Raw genomic sequence first — 20,775 nt, forward strand, 5'->3', positions numbered from 1 at the left:
CATAATATCAATGTATTGCATAGTGTCAATATATTTTAATGTTTAACACCAACTTATTTTTATTTGCCAGTGGTATGCAATGATATTATGTAATGTAAACACATTGCAATTATGTTCCTGCAACACAAATTAGGGCTTTAAATCCTACTTAATTTTTTCAATTGAAATATTAACTGATCATTATTGACAAAAAAGGCAAAGACTGAGTGCTACTGAACAATTCACCTTTATTAAACTGTAACAGCAGTGAAAGCAGCAATTCTGCCATGAACAAGTCCAAAATCACATCCATCATCATCTCTTACATATAACATTTGTATTAATTACATAATTGAAAATGTAAACTAAATTAAGACTACCTGAAAAAAAGCAACACGCTTTTATGAATAAACAGATTTACACAAATATAACTTGTGTATTATTTGACAACAGTTTCAGCTTCTGTACAAGTATTTATCTGTACAAGATTTCAACTAAGTTGAGCCTTAAATGACATTGTTACATAACTAATACCAAACACCTACATGAATTGTAATCTTCATTTTAAACATGTAAGCAGTACATTAAGGTTGACTTAGAACATATTGCTAAAAATCATCAGTAACAATTTCTTACAACATGATACCAAAAGGAAAAATCATCCTTCATTGCAGTCACATGAGGGAAAAGCAATAAAAACATAAGCAGTATAACGTTACTGAACACAAAATGAAAAACTGCAAAGAATTGCAGAAGTGCAGTCTTTGGCTTCTCAATGAAACAGATGGTTTTTGAAAGCAAGAACTTTAGAGAGTTTAGCTCCATCCAGTTCCATGAAAAAATTCTGGAAAACGTCAAAGTTGTAGCGAAGGTCAGCAGGGTAGGCAAGGTTTAGTGCATACATGAGTCCAAATAGCATTATCACAGCAAATGCTACATCATCCAAATTCTTCACCACCCTGATGCCTGTGAGGACAACTCTTGTTCATCTGCTGAAGCTTGCTCTTTAAGAAGATAAATTCAAACAGTGGTGTCTTTAACAGTCTCACTGATGGCACATTCTTCCATGCCCTGTAAAAAAGAAGCCATGTTAGTCATTTCCAAGTAAGTAATATGACACACTGTGGAAAGTCCAAAAAAAACCCCAAAAAACAAAATCAAGTACATACCACATACTCCCAGATAAGCATGCCAGGGTCTTCACCCATGTAGATACACACTCCCTTGACACACTCAGCATCAACATCTTCACACTGAAATGAAATGTATGTAATTAGCATCTTCATTCAGCCCTTTTCCTTCATTTAAGTTTTAATAGTGTACTTTACATGAATGTTTTTAAAGTAAAGGTGCACAAATTAATAATAGGTTTACTGGCAATTAATAATAAGTTGACAAAGTGAAGGTTAAAAAAAAACAAGCAGATGTAAAAATACAAAATGAGAGAATTTATCATGGGAAAACATTTGAAATCTTCCACAATTATAAAGTTTCATCAAAAGAGGATCATGTTAAGTGAATGTTGAGGCTTTATCACTTACATTATCCATTTATGCCACAATTCTTTTCAGTATTAGTCCAAGCTCTCCTCTTCTGTTGACCAACTTCACCAGGTTGTCCAAGTGGAGAGCCAGCTGAGCCAGGAACTTTGTTTGAGGAGGGATGGTGGCAATTCTCTTAAACTCAGCGTTGATCTGAAAACATGAGCACAGAGAAATGAGCTTCAAAGGTTTAATACCTGGAAGAAGGCTGCAATCACTCATGCTGAAGAAATGGGCTGTCAAATAACAACTGTGCCTTAACCATTTTAGGCTAATACCGCAAGAACACCGTGTATGAGGCAAACCTTACCTCATGGAAATCAAATAGAGCAGGCCATCTTGCCATGAAAGCCTCGACCATTGGTGCATCACGAACAACTTCATGTCTTCTGTATGAAAAAGTCTTTTCCATCTTGAGTTTCACCAACTCTGTTACTCTTTTTTATGTCCATGTGGTGGGCTTTGGCATGTCAATAGCTTAGAGTCCCTTTGTCTGCAACTTCTGAAACTGAGGTAAGGTAAAGAAACTCGTTCCCAAACAAGGAATCCATAAACTGAAGTCTGCCCTGAAGACAACACTGTCTCTTGACTTCAATGATGAGATCCTTAGTTGATTCAGGCGCTCCATTAGAGAGTGAGCCTTCGACAGGTTCCGTCAGCCAAAACAGTCTTTAGGACCATAGGACTCTGTAGACAAAAAAGAATTACATATCAGACATTCAAAAAGAATCATTTCAGTTTAGTTTTCATAAAGCTATCCATACCCAATAGTCAAAGTTATAAAGATCAGACATAAAAAAGAAGAATTTATCTAATGAAATACATGCGTATTACCTATACCTATTACACTTATATGAACACCTTTTATTCCTTTATGCCTTTTTAAAGTCAAATGTGGACTGATCCAATCTCATAGTCAACCAATGGATAAGTATCAAGGAGTTCACAGAGTGAAACGAGAGTGAATATTCTTGTGGATACTGGGCTGAGCTCAAAAGCTCTGTTGTGCTCTCTGTACCAGCCACCAAGCTCTCTGACAATGTAGAATATGCTGTGGTACAATGCAGATATGGTTTTTCAGTATTCTGGCAATCCACCTGCTGCCCTTTGGGCCAGTACCATTCCATTTCTATAAGTTATGCCCTTTAATGTCACACACTGTGCAAGGTTGACCTCTAGAATGTCAGGGAATATGTACCTAATGACTTAAGCTATCTCCTCTTTAAGCAAATCCACTAGAAAGGGCGATACAGCTGAGACCTCTAATTAAGACTTGCCAAGAGATGGGGAGTTTAGATGTTAAGCTATCATCATCTGATGTTTTGACTTCTGTAATGATAAAGGTAAAAATTCCACCATCACAAAAAACAATAATTTTAATTGAAAAAATGTATTCCAGTCCAGAAGAGCATCAATGGTTTCTTTAAAGTACCAATCTTTCTCTCATTTATACATAATGTTTTGAGAAGCAGCTCACATATGTTCTACACAAAGTAGAAAAAAAAAAGGGGGGGGGGGGGGGGGATGGTCCTAATTTTTGTTGTTAGGATGATGTTGGAAAATTCACAATACATCCCTTAATAAGACATACTCTGTTGAACAAACTTATCTCCTTGTAGATATCTGCTGTATTATTTGGGCTTGACCAATAGAACAGGCAAGTAAGTGACACTTCACCTAAAACAATGACTAAATGGAAAAGTGATTTGGCATTTATGGGCATAGGTTCTTAAACCCACGTCTAAGGTGGCAGGATCCTTATTATAACTTGAGTGCGTGTCAGCAGCAAGAATTAAGGTATGGCACTGTGGCGCTCCCAGCTTCTTAAACTCTGACGGTTACAGCCGGACTAATTAGCCACTGTAGCCATAACTAGCACGAGTAACACAAACACTATTGCTCTCTCAGTGACGTTTTAACTTGCCAAGCCATCAAAAACGTCAGTGCTCTCTGTCACATGCATAAATTCCATATCTGACCGACAGCAGCTGCTTTCTCCCGACTATGTGCAATCTGTGACTAGCTTTAGCCACAAAGCTAATACCAACTTTAGCTAGCACTGTAAAAACAACATGTAGATGCATTACAGATTACGTTTCATATAGCATGCACTACAACAATTCTGTGAAAACGTACCCAACTAAAACAAATGTATTTAAATTACTTACCTTCTCAGTATGCCTGACTCAGTGCCAAAGGTTGCATGTGGCTGGACAGTCTTCCAGAATCTGGCAGTCAATTGCGCTCTCCTTAAGTTATGTTGTTGTCTTATTGGATAAGACTCCAGGTCTTATTATCCAATCATATTTAGTTGTCTTTGAATATATTGCATCATTTCCAGTTGTGGTCAAACATGATTACAATGGTTTTAGTATTCTAATTTAGTCACTTTAAATCAATGCAAGAAAAATGAGTAGTCTCAGTATTGTTTATAATCAAGTAAATGGTACTTTATTTAATCATGTAAGTAAGAGAAACATGAAAGGCTTGTGTAGCATTAACTAAATTCATTTGTGCAAATTCAAAAGCCTGCCAATTCCCATTTTTTCAGTGTGGACTCACGGGACGAGTCTTCAGATGACGTCTCTTGCTCATCGCAAGAACTCGAGCAACTAACCATAAATGTTCATCCTCTCTGTGTCTGACTTTTAGCCTTCAAAATCGCTTCATTTCATTTTCTTCTTTTCTTCTTAACATAGAAAATTCCATTATGAACATTTGGGTGCATATGAATATACTTCACTTTATGAAGCATCACTCAACCCATTCAGTTCATCTTCAATTAGATTCACCATCAGCTCATTTTCACATGAACATCCACATAATGTCTTTTTGAATCAAATACACAGGAAAACTTTCCTCCCAGAAAAAATATATTCAGTATAATTTATTTTATTTACACGTTAATGTTAGATGAGTGGCTTCTCCATCCTTTCCACACAGACTCTCAGTGTGGGGCCTACAGAGTTATTGTCATATTTTCTTATTCGTTGCTTTGGTTAAAATTATACCTGATTGTATTCTAAACAGTTTCAGTCAATTAAGCAGGATTAACTATCAGCACAATCACATATGAATTATGACTCTATTGTTAACTCTTAATATCCCGTCTTTTATCAGGATGGAGTTCTGGCACATTTCTTATCTTTCAACATTCCTGCAGCCACACACACACTAATCTCTCAAGGGCAAAGCTGAGGCGCATCTACACACACAACATCTACACATTTAAATCATGTCAATTATTCTCATTCAACATATTCATTAAACTTCTGTTCTGATTCAGAATGAAGATGATTTACTAATAGCACTTCATATCATTGTAAACACAACAGCCTAAATGTTAATACCTTTTTATTTCTCTCAGAGGCAATAAGAGGTGAGGGGGGGGGGGGGGGGGACTTCTGTCTGTCTCTGTCCCACCTCTCTCAACAAGGGCTCATTAAATCCATCTGACTTTCATCATTCATTAAAAAACATATTTATGCTGACTATGTGATGTAATACAAGAAAAGTAGAGGTGAATTGATGGATAATACAATACAATAATAAAATGTCATATGATAACTGCACCTGTCACCAGACGCAGACCAGCTGAACTAGAACAGCAGTCGTACATTTATTTACAAAACCCCACGTGTACAGGGCAGGATGTGCAATGGTCCAGGGGAAAAGGGACAAAGTCCAACACACGCTCTGCTCACTCGCTCCTTCCCAGTTTATCTTCGGCACTCTTCTGAATCCAAACACGCTCCGCTCACTCGCTCCTTCCCAGTTTGTCTTCGGCACTCTTCTGAATCCAAAAACGCTCCGCTCACTCACTGCTCTTGTATTTGTTTTCAGCACACTCTCACTCCACTCCACGCCACCAGGGAAACAGATTGGGGTTACGGACGAGTCCGAGAACCTAAGCACAAGAGAACTGCGGTGAGCATAAACAGAGTAATCACACGACAAACGGGGTTTATCGGGGCTGTACTGACGAGAGTAAGTCCACAACCCAGCGAAGAAGCCTTCTGAGCCTCAGCTTAAATAGCCCAGGCATCCAGGTAATCAGGTAGATTCACGGCAGGTGCGTGGGCCAAGGGTGGAGCTCAGCTGGGCTCCGCCAAGGCAGACAGGTGAGAGACAGGAGAGAGAGACATATAACCATAGTATGCTAATAGCAAATTCTTTTTTCAGGTTTAAAGTGAGATCCTGCTTTAAGGGCAGCTTCATCTGCTGGTAATGACAGTATATAAGGCTTGGCCAACATTACAGGGACTTACTTGCAGAGACCCACGAGCTCCAAACTTGGTGCTTTTATGATTGGTGCAGATGCTCTAAGCTACTATTAACCAATAAGAACCACGGGGTTAGGTGTCACTACAAGAACTTATCAACCACCAACTTGTATATATAACTTTACTCCCACTTGTAAAACTCTGTAAGTAGAATTCAATGGGGCACAGTGACCTGAGCCCAGGCCCACTTTGTGACACTCAGAGGTTTGTGGATATCATCTGCAGGTGCACGTACTGGGAGTATTGGACACAGTGCATGTACAGCCAGCTTGCAGCCACTTTGCCACCACTTTAGGACAATGTTTACAGTAGACTGAGCCACACTGACTTTGAGTAGTCGTTGCGCTGCTGCATGGCTGATGGCACTGTCCCTGCAGCTGTCAGGGACAACAAGAACCACTCAACTACCTCAGCCAAGCCAAGACTGTGCTGATGTTGTGACCTGAGACCAAGACACTAACCCAGGATGGTCATATGATGGTGTGAGAGTGGGTGGATAAACCCATCCACCTTAATTATATAAATATCTGTAATGCAACACATGTTTTATGCAACATGAACATATTTCCCACGCTATTTCATGTTGTGTTTCCAAGATTTCAGTTTACTGTAACTTTCATTTGTATTCACTTCAGTCTGTTAATCTTGGAGCTGTGTGCAGCTTCTTATTACCAGGTGAGAACATGTAACCGTCTGTAGATGTGATGACACTATGGAGCGGGATCTCCTGTCTAGTGCTGCACAGAAAGCTGATGTCACTGCAGCTGCTAATATGTGCTGCAGCCAAGCCTACATGAGAGGGCTGTGCTGTGGAACAGGGTGGTGCAGGTGGTGTTATCTACATTTGAACATTAGACAACAGTCATATGAAGACACTTGATATTGTTAGCTAAAGACCTACAATAAGAGAGAGAAAGAGAGCAGCACACACGCACACACATGTGTCTCCTCTGGTCCATAATCAAACAGAGGACATCAGGAACAGAAGCAGCTCCATGTAACAAATATAAACATGTTTTCCACATGAGATAGAGAACACGACTGATGATGATGATGATACGACTTTCACCTGCTGCCAGGTAGAACAAACACTCACTGACTTCTTAAAGGAAGCAGGTGTCACATATTGTAAAAACAAGCCATGTAGTCACTCCGCTCAAGTGTAGTGTTGCTGCGTGTTGCTCTAAAGTGTGTTTAAAACAAGGGAGAGCATGGTGCTGCTGCCAGAGAGCAGCAGGTGCTAGCACGGCCCGTCCCGAGAACCCTGAATGTCTACATGGATTTAAAATTGAGAGGTGGGCACCGGCGCCAGAGGTAGGTTTGAATACACAGACCGTCTACTGGATGCCGTTAACGTGCCCACCCTCAAGGCCCTTTATATATATGTGTGTGTGTTATGAGAGTGTAAGTAATGTGGATGTCTAAGTTGTGAGATAAAATTGAGGCACAGGTGGCCAGAAGAGGACAGAGGGGGGGAAATGTCTCCCCTGCACCCTGGTGACACACCCGCACCCCAAGGCCCTACCTGTGTGGGTGGGTGTGGTGGAGCGGGAAGAGGGAGGTAGCCAGGGATGGGGAGGAAAAGAAGGGAGGGGAGGATGCCCCTCCCTAGGGCCAGCTCCCCCGCTGACCCCAGTAGGCACCCCCGTCCTCTGGTATCAACCAAGGCAAGGGAGCCCAGGCCCATCCAGACCGGGGCCTACGGCAGCAGCACCGCCAAGCCCCACAGGACCCGGGGAAGCCCACCCTACCCCACCAGAGAGGAAACTGTACCCACCCCAACATTCAATCATCTCCCAGACTACACAAGACAACAGACACCCAGGTTAAGTTTATTCTCCATCTCTCCTATGTCTCTCCCCCACCTGCAGAGTGGACTCATGCAAAGATGGAACAACCTCCCTGCCAGTTGAAGAGCCCCCCAGTTAGGCCGATGCACAAGAGGCCCCCTGCGCCAGGGCTGAGCCCCCGTGCACCCACCCGCCCACAACCTCGGCGAGACACCGATGAGGACCAAAGCCCCCAAGGCCCAGCCAGAGCCCCAGCACGGAGGCGAAGCACCCCCGAACCCCAAACCCCCACGCCTGCCCAGGATCCACTCAGGGGCAGCCAGGTCACCAGGCCAGTAACCTACGTCCGCCAGCACAGACCATCCTCCAGCCCCGCTGCACGCAGCCACGAGGAGAACAACCTCTAAAAGCGACCAGAGCCACTAACCAGGTTATGAACACAACCCCCGGGTTAAGCCCTCCAGGGATAACGTCTCTAGGGGTCCTCCAGGTGCCCTAAGCCCGTCCCAACCTCCACATCAACTGCAATAGCTAAGGTGGGACCAAACCACGACCCCCTACCCCCGCTAGGTGATGGAGCCGATCAAAGGAGCCCAGAGGGATTGATCTAATGTGGTGGCAGAGGCTATATCGAGACTAATGTGATCTATTAGATAGTTTCTATATTGGCTAGAATTAAGATTATTTTTATTTTTCCAGTTCATGAGGACCGTTTTCTTGGCGATGCATAGGGCAGTAAAAACCATGTGGACTGTATTAGTTTCTGTAGTGACATCATCCAAATTTCCCAACAAGCATACTAAAGGGGAGGTTGGAATTTTACATTTCAGACACTTTGATAAGTCTTCACATATCTCATGCCTATCTATCATATCTCATTTTAGATAATAATTTGGGGGATTTAAGAGCAAGAAAATGTACCGCACTTGGTGGTGTTTGTAATTCAACTTGACTGAGGTTAAATTTCTTTTTTACTATGGATTTAATTTGTTGATATTCTAAAAATCTTTTCTTGTTGATCCCATATTGTGTAACTAGTCAGTCAAATGGAATACATTCTGTTCCCTCTAATATATGTTCTAAGTATTTAATTCCTTTACAACTCCATTCTGGGAAATTAATCATATTATTGTTTTGTAATATGTCAGGGTTATTCCAGATAGGTGTACGTTTGCATGGGATTAATGAAGACCCCGTTATTTTTAGAAACTCCCACCATGCTGTCAGAGAAAAGCTGATGTTGATGCTTTTAAAGCATTCATGTCTTTTGATGTTTGAGCTAATAAATGGTAGGTCTGAAATCTTTAGATCATTGCATAGTGCCTGTTCAACATCTAGCCAGGGCTCATCTATGAGGGTACATTTTAAGAATTCTGAGATGAACTGAAGCCTGTTGGCTAAGAAGTATTGGTGAAAATTAGGCAGATCTAATCATCCTCTATCCTTGGTTCTTTGTAGCGTTTTTAAGCTGATACGCGGGGGTTTATCTTTCCAAAGGAATTTAGAAATATATGAATCCAGAGATCTGAACCAATCTTGTGATGGTTTGTTAGGGATCATTAAAAATAAGTAATTTATTTTTGGCAAGATCATCATTTTTATAGTGGCGACCCTTCCCATGAGTGATATGGGTAGAGATTTCCATCTAGTCAGATCGCCTTCTACTTTCTTTAGAAGTGGGATGTGGTTTAATTTAGTTAAGTCTGAAAGCTTAGGAGAAACATTAATACCTAAATATTTAATATTTCCAGATTGTAGTGGGGCAGAAGAAGAATTATGGAAGGAGCAGTTAATCGGAAGGACTGTAGATTTTGGCCAGTTAATTGAATAATCTGAAACTCTTGAAAAATCGTTTATTAGAGTAATTACCTAAGAGATGTTGATTTGTGAGTTTTGCAGAAAAAGCAACACATCATCCGCATAGAGACTGATTTTATGTTCTACGTTCTTACATTTTATGCCCTGAATTGTTGTAACCTGTCTAAATGCTGCTGCTAGAGGTTTGATAAAAATTGCAAAAAGTGAAGGGGAGAGTGGGCATCCCTGTCTGGTGCCCCTCAGGAGACAAAAGCTGGAGGATGTCTGGTCATTTGTTCTGATACGAGCTGTTGGGGAATTGTATAATATTCTTATCCAGTTAATGAAAGAGGATCCAAAACCAAATTTGTGTAAAGTTGCAAATAAAAATTTCCAGTTAACTCTGTCAAACGCTTTTTCTGCATCTAGAGATAATATTATGGTTTCAATGTTTTTATTGTATGAGTAGTCTATTAAATTAAGTAATCTACGAGTGTTTGTTGAGGAGTGCCGACCTTTTATGAAACCAGTTTGGTCAGGATGAATTAAGAGGGGGGTTATTTTCTCTAATCTCTTTGAGAGGGCTTTGCAGATTATTTTAAGGTCTACATTTAAAAGAGAAATTGGACGATAACTTGAGGGAAATAAAGGGTCTTTGCCTGGTTTTAGCAGGAGACTAATGTTGGCAGAATTCATATTTGGTTGTAGTCTGCCATTTTTCTCGATTTCCTGCAACATTCCATGGAATACTGGTGCCAAAATTGTCCAGAATTCTTTGTAGAATTCTGCAGGAAAGCCGTCTGGACCTGGAGCCTTATTATTGGGCATACTTATCAGGGCTTCCTGGAGTTCACCTGGCGTCAGTGGCGAATCCAGTGCCATTGCTTGACTGTCTAGTAATTTTGGATGAGTTACGTTGTCAAGAAACAAATCAATTTCATTTTTAGACGGGTTTATTTGTGGTGAATATAAAGTTTCATAGAAATCCCTAAAAATGTTGTTTATTTTTCCAGGGTCATATATTGTGTTCCCCAATAAATCTTTAGCAGCACATATAGTTGTTTTTTCTTTCTTTATTTTTAACTGGTTTGCTAGAAATCGACCTGATTTGTTACTGTGTTCAAAATTCTGCAAGCAAAGTCTTTGTACAAGGAATTGTGTTTTTCTATTAATAATTTCATTTAATTCTAGTTTTGTGTTGCATATTTTGTTCATTATTTCTTGATCTTGGTGGAACGCGTAGGCTTCTTCTAAGGATTTGATGTTTTTTTCTAATTCCTGAATATTTTTGTTTTCTTCTTTCTTTTTGTGTGATGAGAAAGAAATTATTTTACCTCTCATCACAGCTTTCCCTGCTTCCCATAGAACAGAAGCAGATGTTCCGGGAGTGTCATTAAAGTCTAAATATGAAGTCCATTCCTTTTTAAAATATTTAATAAAGTCTTCATCTTTAAGTAGTGATGTGTTAAATCTCCAGTTTTTACTTGGCGTAGTATTATTCTTGTGTATTAGTGTTAAAGTGGAGGATGCCATCCTGTACCTCCTGCATAGAGCCCACTCACACCTCGATGGGGGAAAAGGTACGGTCAGGATCCTGTTTCTTGACTTTTCCAGTGCCTTTAATACCATCCGGCTCTGTCTGCTCCAGGAGAAACTGAACAGGATGGAGGTGGACCCCTGCCTGGTGGCTTGGATCTCCGACTACCTCACCGACAGGCCACAGTACGTCAGGCTGAAGGACATCACGTCTGACACTGTAGTCAGCAGCACAGGAGCACCACAGGGAACTGTGCTGTCCCCTCTTCTCTTCACCCTGTACACCTCTGACTTCTGCTACAACTCTGAATTATGCCATATTCAGAAGTTTGCAGACGACACAGCCATCATGGGGTGTATCTGGGATGAACAGGAAGAGGAGTACAGAAGTCTGGTGAGGAACTTTGTCGCATGGAGTCACACAAACCACCTGCAACTCAACACCTCAAAGACTAAGGAACTGGTTGTGGACTTTGGGAGGTCCAGAGCAGGTCCACTGCCGGTTCAGATAGAGGGGGAGGAGGTGGAGGTGGTCAACAAGTACAAGTACCTCGGGCTGTGGGTGGACAATAAACTGGACTGGTCATGCAACACAGAGCACCTGTACAAAAAAGCCCAAAGCCGACTGTACTTCCTCAGGAGGCTGAGGTCTTTTAAATCAGAGTGTAAAAATATAAAGAAAAACAAAAAGAGTTTTAAAACATGCAAACTAGCAAAATATCAAAGGAGCATAACATAACAATAACAAGATGATATGAGATAGCTGATGAGGAAATGATAGGTGATGTAGACATGTAATGTAATAAGCTTTCAAGGGAGTTAAAGTCGAGCTTATATATTTTTTTAAAGTGTATTGTACGTGGGATAGGCTCCAGTGCCCTACGCGAGCCTGAAAAGGATAAGCGGAAGCAATGGATGGATAGTGTATTGTATGTGTTACAAACCATTGTGATATATATTTTTTAAATGAAAGGATTGAGAGAATGGTCAAAAAGAAAATGCAAAAATGTAGTTAGACAGGAAGATTAACACTTACCGATTGATATTGTCCCGATTCGAAATATTGAGATCCAAAACAAAATACCAAAGGCCCAGAAGGATGCGATCAAACGGAAGAGTTTATTGAACACACGTGTGGAGAGATACACACTGCCAAACATCAGCTGTAGATCTCCACCCAAACAGACACCTCCGATTGCTTTCGATTCATTAACGCCCCCTCATGCGTTTACAAGAATTATGATATGTCAGTTACAGTAAATATTCATTTTAATAAGCTAAAATATACAAAGAAGTTCCCCTTCCTATCACATTCTTCCATAAATGGCAATTTGTTGCACTCTCCAGACGGTCCTTGGGGAATGGCTGTCTTCTGGGCCCTTCTTCTGTCACCTGTTACTAGGCAAGACTAAAATGCAGTTAGAAGCAAAGGGTCCCAGGCCCTGGGCCTGGAATCAATAACATCATTTGTGTTTGTAAGCGTGCTGCATTGAACCTTTCTGTTGCTCCAAGTCACTTACTCCATGTATCGCCGGGACATCACGCCCAACGGAGCTTACGACCTTTGATTAATTGACTGAGCCACAACTCTTTAATAAGCACAAAATGCAATGTGTATAAAATGATTACAGTTGCACCTGGAATGACAGATTATTATAGGATTATGATAACACCTGTAATACAAACTTTAATGTAATGTCAACAGCTTCAATAAATGCTTTAATGAAATGCTTGTTATGTGGTTTAATGCAATGTTAATTAATACAATGATAATGCTGATAATAAGTATAAGTAGCAGTAAAATATTCCTTATTCCACAATATGCACATAGGGAAAGCGACGGCAGTTGTTGATGTTCCCTGGTTCGCGGTTGTTGCGAGCCTTTTTCCCGCAGGCTCTTCTGCACTTCGGGCATCGCAATGAGGCTCAATACACCCCAGTCAGTGGAAGTAAAGGCAATCCGAGGTGTTAGCGGGCCAAAACTTTCACCTGCTTTTAGTTGATAGAAATAGATTTCGCTCTCTCTGAGGCTGAAGGCATAGCCCCAAAATCCGCCGGAGCTGACATGGATTCTGTCCTACATTGGGTTAGCGGGTGCATTCGTGTGAGTTGCGCTGGGGTCGCGGAAGCTCTGTAGCTGGTTACAGGGGTCTGAGGGAGCAGGGCCAGGTTGACAGGTCTGGCGTCCATGATGTTTTAAGAAAAAGAGAGAAAAGTCTTTTTTTTCCTTTTCTGGGAGAAAAAAAAGAGTTTAATTTAGGCCTAAATGTTAAATTATTTTCTCCTGAGAGCCAGCCAGTGAACCTATCGCAGAGAAGGTAAATCGGACCTGCGTGCGATTTGCTAACCGGGGTGCGAGGGGAGCTGCCCTTTGTTATTTGATTGGCAGCGGGGCGAAGTTAGGCATGCCTCGGAGGCGGAGTTGGTATCCGGCACAAATTTTCAAACAAGGTAAGCAGCATTCGGGAGGTGAGCCGGGGAGCGAACAACAAGGAAAAGATCGTGCGCTGGCAGCGGCTGCGGCCCGGTGCGATTAAGAGCGAAGGGAGAACTTAGACTTTGCGCTGAATTTTAGACAGAGCTGGTAAGAGGGATCGTTTGAAGAAAAAAGACTAAGGATTTTTTCAGGAGTTTTCCCCTGTTTTCGAATATAAGTTTTGGGTATAGGAGGGTTCCCTACAAGTTATTCTAGGGGTTTTCTTGTTGTGCGTTTTTTGGAGAAATACAGAGGGTTTTTTCAGGAGGTTTTTTGCTGGGAGCCGCTGGGAGCCTCGGTGCGTTTATGCTCGGGGGGATCGCGAGAGTTTTTTGTGACTCTGACTTTGATTCTAAATCTCCTTGTTCGGATTAAACAAATGCATATAAATTGAAATAAAGTATGCAACTTGTATGTCTGGCCATACTGAATGTTACAAAAGCACAAGTGTAACTACACACTTTTACTATGGTTTAACACATTTTCACACATAAACACGGACCCCGAGACACAAGCACGGCCCCAAGACAGGCACGCCCACGAGCGCGCACAGACACACAGCCTCGGGCGCGCACCCGCACACACACACGCGCGCGCTAACCAACCACCAGATGGTATTTTTTAAGCATAAAAAGTAAAAACTTTTTAATGGCTTAAAAATAAAAGAATGCTATTAGATATATAAAAACTTTTTTAAATAATCAATTAGTTCTTTTTTGGGGGGAAGAAAAAGCAATGAGCTATGAACTAGCATATTTTGGATGAATATAATAATTTTATGAAAATCATACTTTTTATGAATATCATATTTTTATTACTTCCTTTATTACTTCATTTATTGCTTCCTAGGGTCATAAATCATTTCATTATCCCTAATGTCCCTCTCTCACATTTATTACAGGTAATAACTCTGATTTTTCTGTGTATTATGAGCTAAATGTATCCTGATACACACAGAGATGGATGAGCAGAGGTCACATGATGAAAGAAAAAACATGGAGTCTTTGATTTATTTAGATATTTATTGATGAATGCAAACAAACCCTGACACTGAACCATCGTTGAGCTTTCACAGAACAAACCTGATCACATGACCTGCTGACCCGAACAGTGAAAAGCTCCATGGCAACAACAACAAACAGCCTCACATATGTCAACAGAGGCTGTTAGAAGCACAGAGTCTTTACAGTCTTTCTCCTGTTTGTACACAGATCTCTGCACATCTTCATCACAGTTACTCACATCTTTTTTTGTCAGTCAGCTACATCACTGCGACTGCGCTAACAAACACAGCAAACAGTGAAGGTTTGGTAGAGAAAGCCGGTTGGGTAATACCAAGTATGCAGCAAAGGAGGGGGGGTTACATTACTAGATGATTAAACATGGAACTATTTTGCTGATAATAATTGAAATGATGAAAGAAACTCGACAAGCTATTTATGCAAGATAATTCATAATTTTATAAACTGCAATGATTAAATTATATTGGCTGATCTGATTATTGGGGGGTCATGACCCCCGTAACCCCCCTGGAAATTACGCGCCTGGTCCTGCGTTCAAATCCACCATCTTTGTTTCAGTGCTGAGCTTCATGTTCTCCCGTGTTTGTGTGCCTCCTCTCCGGTACTCCGGCTTCCTCCCACAGTCCCAACACATGCAGTTAGTGGGGTCAGGTTAACTGTGAGTGGTTGTGTCTCTGTGTTATTCCACCTTAATCAATGACTTCCTGTTAGCATTAAGTGCTTCTGTAGGACTGATATCATTTTCATGGGTTGGATCATTTAAATTAAGCTGGACTCAGATGCAGTAAATAAGTTGATTGCTCATTAATGAATAAAGCTGGTCAAATACATCACGTGGACACATGTGATTGTGTATTGTAGTATTGATCCCAATGCTGGTATTAGTCCTGGATCAATAACACTGGATGGATGCGTTCAGCATGGAGCCCCTGAGCTGTGTTACAGACAAACATGAAAACTGACAGGTCTGTGTCATTCACAGTCTGTAACACTTCTAAACAACAGAGGCTGACCCAAGTGCCTCAGAGCCAGGCACGCTCACATCACAGCTTTCTAAATAAGCCAGTTTCAAAATAAGAGCTGAAAGCTGTGTTTGGTTGTGTTAGCTTATTATTGTGGAGACTAACATTCAGTGATTATGTGTTCAGACTCATAATGATTACTCTCAGAAATCCTGATCTTTGTATTTACTGTGTGTTGGATCAATAACTGAGATTCATCGTATCACACAGCTGTGCTGCTGGTGCTGGTGATGTCAGCACATCTGGAATAATACGAGGTATCTGCTACCAGACTGAGCAGGACGTGAGACCTGTGGACTGTTTAAAGCTGTCCCTCCACAGGTCACTCAGACCTGATCCACACCTCAGTGATATTCTCTGACTTCCTCAGTAGAGACAGAAACCATTCAGATCTGGGACGATCAGCTGACTGATGATGTCACACAGACTGTGTTTTTCAGGAACAGTGATTCTGATGTGAGCCTGCTAGCTGACAGCAGACCTGATGAAACCACATGTTCACATCTGTGAGGACAGACTGGACTCTTTGACTGCACCTTGGTTCTCCTCAGAGGTCTGTACAGGAGCATGTCCACCCCCACTGAAGATCTCAGTCACTGCGAAACATAGAAAGCTGCTTGTGTAGCCTCTGCCTCACATGTAGATACAGCTACAGGTTTCTCTGTCAGTCAGACTGAAACAGTGTCCTGATGCTGCATCATTCAGCTCTGTGCCCCAGTCAGCATCACTGTGAGCTACCAGTGTCAGTGTTTCTGCCCTTTTCCTGTGACACTACACTCAGCAAAGGCTCAGCTGGTATCCAGTGTTGGACTTTGGCTTCAGCTGCTGTGATAGATCCTCTAACATAGATCAGCTCTGCTATACAGCAAATCCAGCATGTCCAAATTAACACCGTCAGATTTGTTTTCAACATTATTAAAGTGTCTATATGGGTCCACACCAGAGAGTGTTAATTTAACTCTTTTTGGAGAGTTGGTACTTTAACTCTGATTTAGTGTTAAACACCAAATCTGTCTGGAGTTGATAATTTAACACTTACTAATGCTAACTAGGTGTTAAGAGTTTATATATTAACTCTCAAAGAGCATTTTAGTTTAACTACGTAAGAGTTATCTTCTAATTAATTCTAAAAAGCGGGAATTTTACTGTTCTGAACTTGAAGAAGAAATGTTTATTTCTTTTGGAAATAAACATTTACTAAAAAGACGCAATGGTTTTTGAAAAACATTTATTCTGAACTGTGCACCACAATTTCAAAACATGTTCTGAAAGATGTAACAGTGTGAACATGTTCTCACTTTCATTAGAATTTTGTTTATCAAAAGGTCTGACATAGGTGAGCTGGTAAATGCAAATAACAGCATTCTCATCACTTATTTCTTCAATACAATATGCATGTCCTTCATTCATCACTTTGTGGAACTTCAACGCACTTCTGCTCTCCCCCATATTCTATCTTCACAAGCATATCCTATGTGGACATTGAATAAAAATTAGTTGACCCTAATTAATGGCACAAATAATCCGGTAATCAATTGCAGCACAGTAAAAAAAAAAAAAAAAAAGAATCCTCTTTGAGCCATTATTTGTGTAAAATATTTTCCCAAAAGACAAGGACACAGGCAACAGGTAGTACTGGACTAAATGTAAAACCTCAACCTTTTTCCTTTTTACCTAAACCGTGTGCACAAAACTCTGGAGGGATCTAAATGCTAACGTAGAACCAGTCAGGACGTCTGCTACTGCTGTTTGCTCGTTTTTTTTTTTTTATGGGAGATCGTTTTCAGGCTTCAAGTAGCACCATTATACCAACATTTCACATTCTAGACATTGTTTTAGGTGTATTTGACCAAAAATTTGACTGAAAATTCACATGCAAGCTTTTTTGAAAAAAAGCTTGCATTTTCCTGCAAACAATACCTTTCAGCTAGCTAAAACAGAATATTATGCTATCACCGAGCAACATGGCTAATGCCTTTCACACAGCTTTGTCTCAACTCCAAAGAGCCACAGAAGTAAAAGCTAATAATAATAATTGAAACAATCTTTGAAAAAATGACTTACCAAGCATGGCAAACAACTCAAATATGTAGAGCAAAATGTTCTGAAACGGCTTCACTTCAGCTTCGATTGGAGCCTATGGTGCTGGGGACGGAGTCTGTGAATTTACTCTATTAGTGTCATAGCCCCTGTAGGAGTTCAGAGTTAAGAGGTCAAGAGTTAATGTTTCCATTGTAACACCTCCAGATTTGAAATAGAAACACTCATTTTTAACACTCGATTTTAACTACTATCATTTTACACCTCAGAGTTACATTAAAAGAATGTGACTCTACTTAGAGTAAAATTAACTCTACTTTTGCAAGAAGACTACTAACACCAAAACATTTAACACTTTTGAATTTGCTGTGTACATGTTGTTAGATAAGTGCAGCTGCCTGTCATGTCCTGATGTTTCTCTGGGTCAGCAGCTTCTCCATCAGAGGTTCACATGGAGCTGATCCAGTATCTCCAGTAACAGTGTGATGTGCCTCACTGGTTCATCCTCTGTCTGTGTGACGTCAGTCAGATGTTGAAGTTAAACTGTAATCTTCACTGTGTTACAGAGTTCAGTGAGTCCCGTTATTCACAGTATCAATCAGATCATCAGAGAACAGCTGATCAGCAATCAGTGGTGCCAACAGCACCTCCTGTGGTGAGAGGATGCAATAATGCAATGTAGCATTTTTACACTCAACACTTCCAGTCATGGAAACTGTCTGTTGGATCTGTTTGACGTGGCTTTCTTGTGTTGCTTTCTTGGTTAGAGTTCCTCACAAATGTCCAGATTATTCTTCTAATGAGGTGTCGACCATGTTTTCAGTTCTTTGGAAGAAAACATCGCCCTTTGCCATCCTTACTTTTCTTTGACTTCTTCAAATGCAGCTGAACTCCAGCTGGTATTTTATTGGACTTTGCAGCTGTTTCTGGTCATCAGCCCATTCCTGCAAACCTCTGAACCTGAACAACAATGATGCTGCATTGCTGGCTGATCCCAAAAGGTTGATTCTGTTCATCTGGACGTTTTTAGAAACATTTGCTCACTGATCAGGTGACTTCTTCGGTCTCAGCTGACGGCAGCTTTACAACCTTACAAACAGCACATTTGCACAATGACTGAAACCAGCAGCAGTGGCACCTGATATATATGATACTAATATAATACATATTGTTACCTTAATACAGTTTTACCCGGTTCGTAGATTAACTCAGGCCTCCAGAAAGAACACCGGGGACTCAGTAGTCAATTCACAACCCTTTTATTAATCCACACTCATTGATTACACTTATTGATTACACCTATTGATTACACCTTCTAGAAGGGAGATGTACAGGACCCCAGAACTCCTCTGCAGATCTCAACTCCTTTGTCTGTTACATGCAGTTTTGTATAAGTGACCCCCCTTCTAAACCCTCTACGAGGTGCCATAAAACTAAGTACTATGTTTACATACTTTTACTTGTGTGTGTGCGAGCACGCGAGTACCTACATGTGCGCGTTTCCGCGTGTCTATGTGAGTGCTCGTGAGTGACTGTGTACGCATACCTGTGTGTATGTGTGTGCACGTGAGTTAGTGTGCATGTGGGTGTGGGTGCGTAACAGTTAAAGCACTGTGGCTGTAGGTGACTCCCTAGAGGTCATAAAAAACCATCTCCCTTCCAGACCACAGTTATCCAGTTACAAATGTTGAGACCCCCACCCAGATATCCTCTGGGGAATTTCCACTCAGCGTTAACTCCTCTTTGTCTTATGGGTTAGGGTTAGGGGGTTAGTTTCACAGTCCAACTGGGGGAGGGTCTCCTAAAATCTACTCCTAAGTTCATGACACAGTCAGGCCTTTATTACATTGAGGGTAGTGTCAGTGTCTCTACAATAATTCTAGATTCTATGTTAACACATTTCTCAACTCTAAAACAGGCTACACATAATTCTACATTCTATCTTAACACATTTCTAAACTCTAAATCAGCTAAACATTCCTACAATATACATATATAATCCATACTAATGATGAAGGAACTGAGCTCACAGTCCATTGTTCATTCAGTGAACTACTCAGTTTATATTTGGCCTCAGAAATGCTCACTCTGTTTGTACATCACTTATTGTCAGCAATAGACTCCTTCTGCCGTGTGGACAGGAACACATGTGACATCACTTCCTGTTTGTTTGTGACTGAAGAGGAAGAAGTTTACAAGGAATCATGTAGAAGAGTTTCAAACATCAACTGATTGAATCCATGAATCTGAAAACGTGTTTTTGAGTGAAAGAGACAGACATGTACAGACTAGGGATGGGTATCGGTATCCGGTGCCATGATGGCATCGGTTCTGACATAAACGATAGTAACCAGACCGAAAAGCAGCGCACATTTCGGTGCTTTATTTTGGTGCTTTATTCCTGAGCTGTGGTACACTTTCTTCTTCCTTACATTTGTATTGGCGGTTGGCAAACAACTGAAAGGTGCATTACCGCCACTAACTGGTATGGAATGATACGCTTTAGATTCTAGCTAATCATTTTAAGTTTCCGAGGATAGTAGGAGGGTCCAGGTACGTACGTTCTTTTAGAGCAGAGCTACAGATTAAAAATGCCCAAGTCGAAGCGGTCAAAAGTCTGGCTGTACTTCACAGCAAAATATGCAAACTCAGCAGCCTGCAACAAGTGCTTTAAGCTGATACTGTGATACTGTCAAAAGAGGTAACACCTCAAATCTGATGAAACACCTGGCGACGCATAGCATTTTTTTTAAAAGCCGAGAAATGCGCCGTATTTGATAGCTTGCTGCGAGACCTCACACCGTGCACATCTACTGCTTGTGGGTTGCCTGTTATCGGACCCGGAGTTAGCAACATCCCCCAAAAACCCGAAGAGGAGAGTCCTGGCCCCTAGCCCTGCCAGTGTAGCAGAAATGATGAGGATGATGATGCAGCAGCAGCCGTTCTTCTCTGTGTGAGTAGCTTAATGTTGTTCGTGTGTAATTTACGTTGAGTAGGCTAACCACGTTATTACATTAATGCATGTAAGGTGAACTAGCAAACACCATCATAGCTACATGCGGCTGTCTTCTTGTTTGATGGCAGATACTCCCTTCACCCCGGCCAAAAAGGCTTAAATGACCAAAGAAAAAGTGGAAAACAGCTAAACATGAGAGGTTTTTGGACAAAGTTTGTGTTTTTTCCATTGATTAAGCACTGCTTCCAGCCAAGAATGATACCATATATGCCCCATAGCTGCAGAAAAGGCTAACATTGTTATCTTTTTACAAAAAAATAGCTGAACATGAGA

At 41.1% G+C, this 20,775-nt stretch overlaps 1 protein-coding gene and 2 pseudogenes across 5 annotated transcripts in view; 1 reads left to right on the plus strand and 2 right to left on the minus strand.

Annotated features, from left to right (window-relative positions):
- LOC118453508 (NACHT, LRR and PYD domains-containing protein 3-like) overlaps positions 1-20,775 on the plus strand; it is a 454,485-nt gene that overhangs the window by 128,076 nt on the left and 305,634 nt on the right. The window lies entirely within an intron of this gene.
- The window catches only part of LOC102795943 (uncharacterized), a 128,592-nt pseudogene that overhangs the window by 78,502 nt on the left and 29,315 nt on the right, over positions 1-20,775 (minus strand). The gene's annotated exons all lie outside the window — the stretch shown is intronic.
- LOC148102121 (uncharacterized) lies at positions 752-1,972 on the minus strand (annotated as a pseudogene).

This window comes from Neolamprologus brichardi, chromosome 7 (genome assembly GCF_056152115.1).
Source record: "Neolamprologus brichardi isolate AB-2024 chromosome 7, ASM5615211v1, whole genome shotgun sequence".
NCBI classification, from domain to species: Eukaryota; Metazoa; Chordata; class Actinopteri; order Cichliformes; family Cichlidae; genus Neolamprologus; species Neolamprologus brichardi.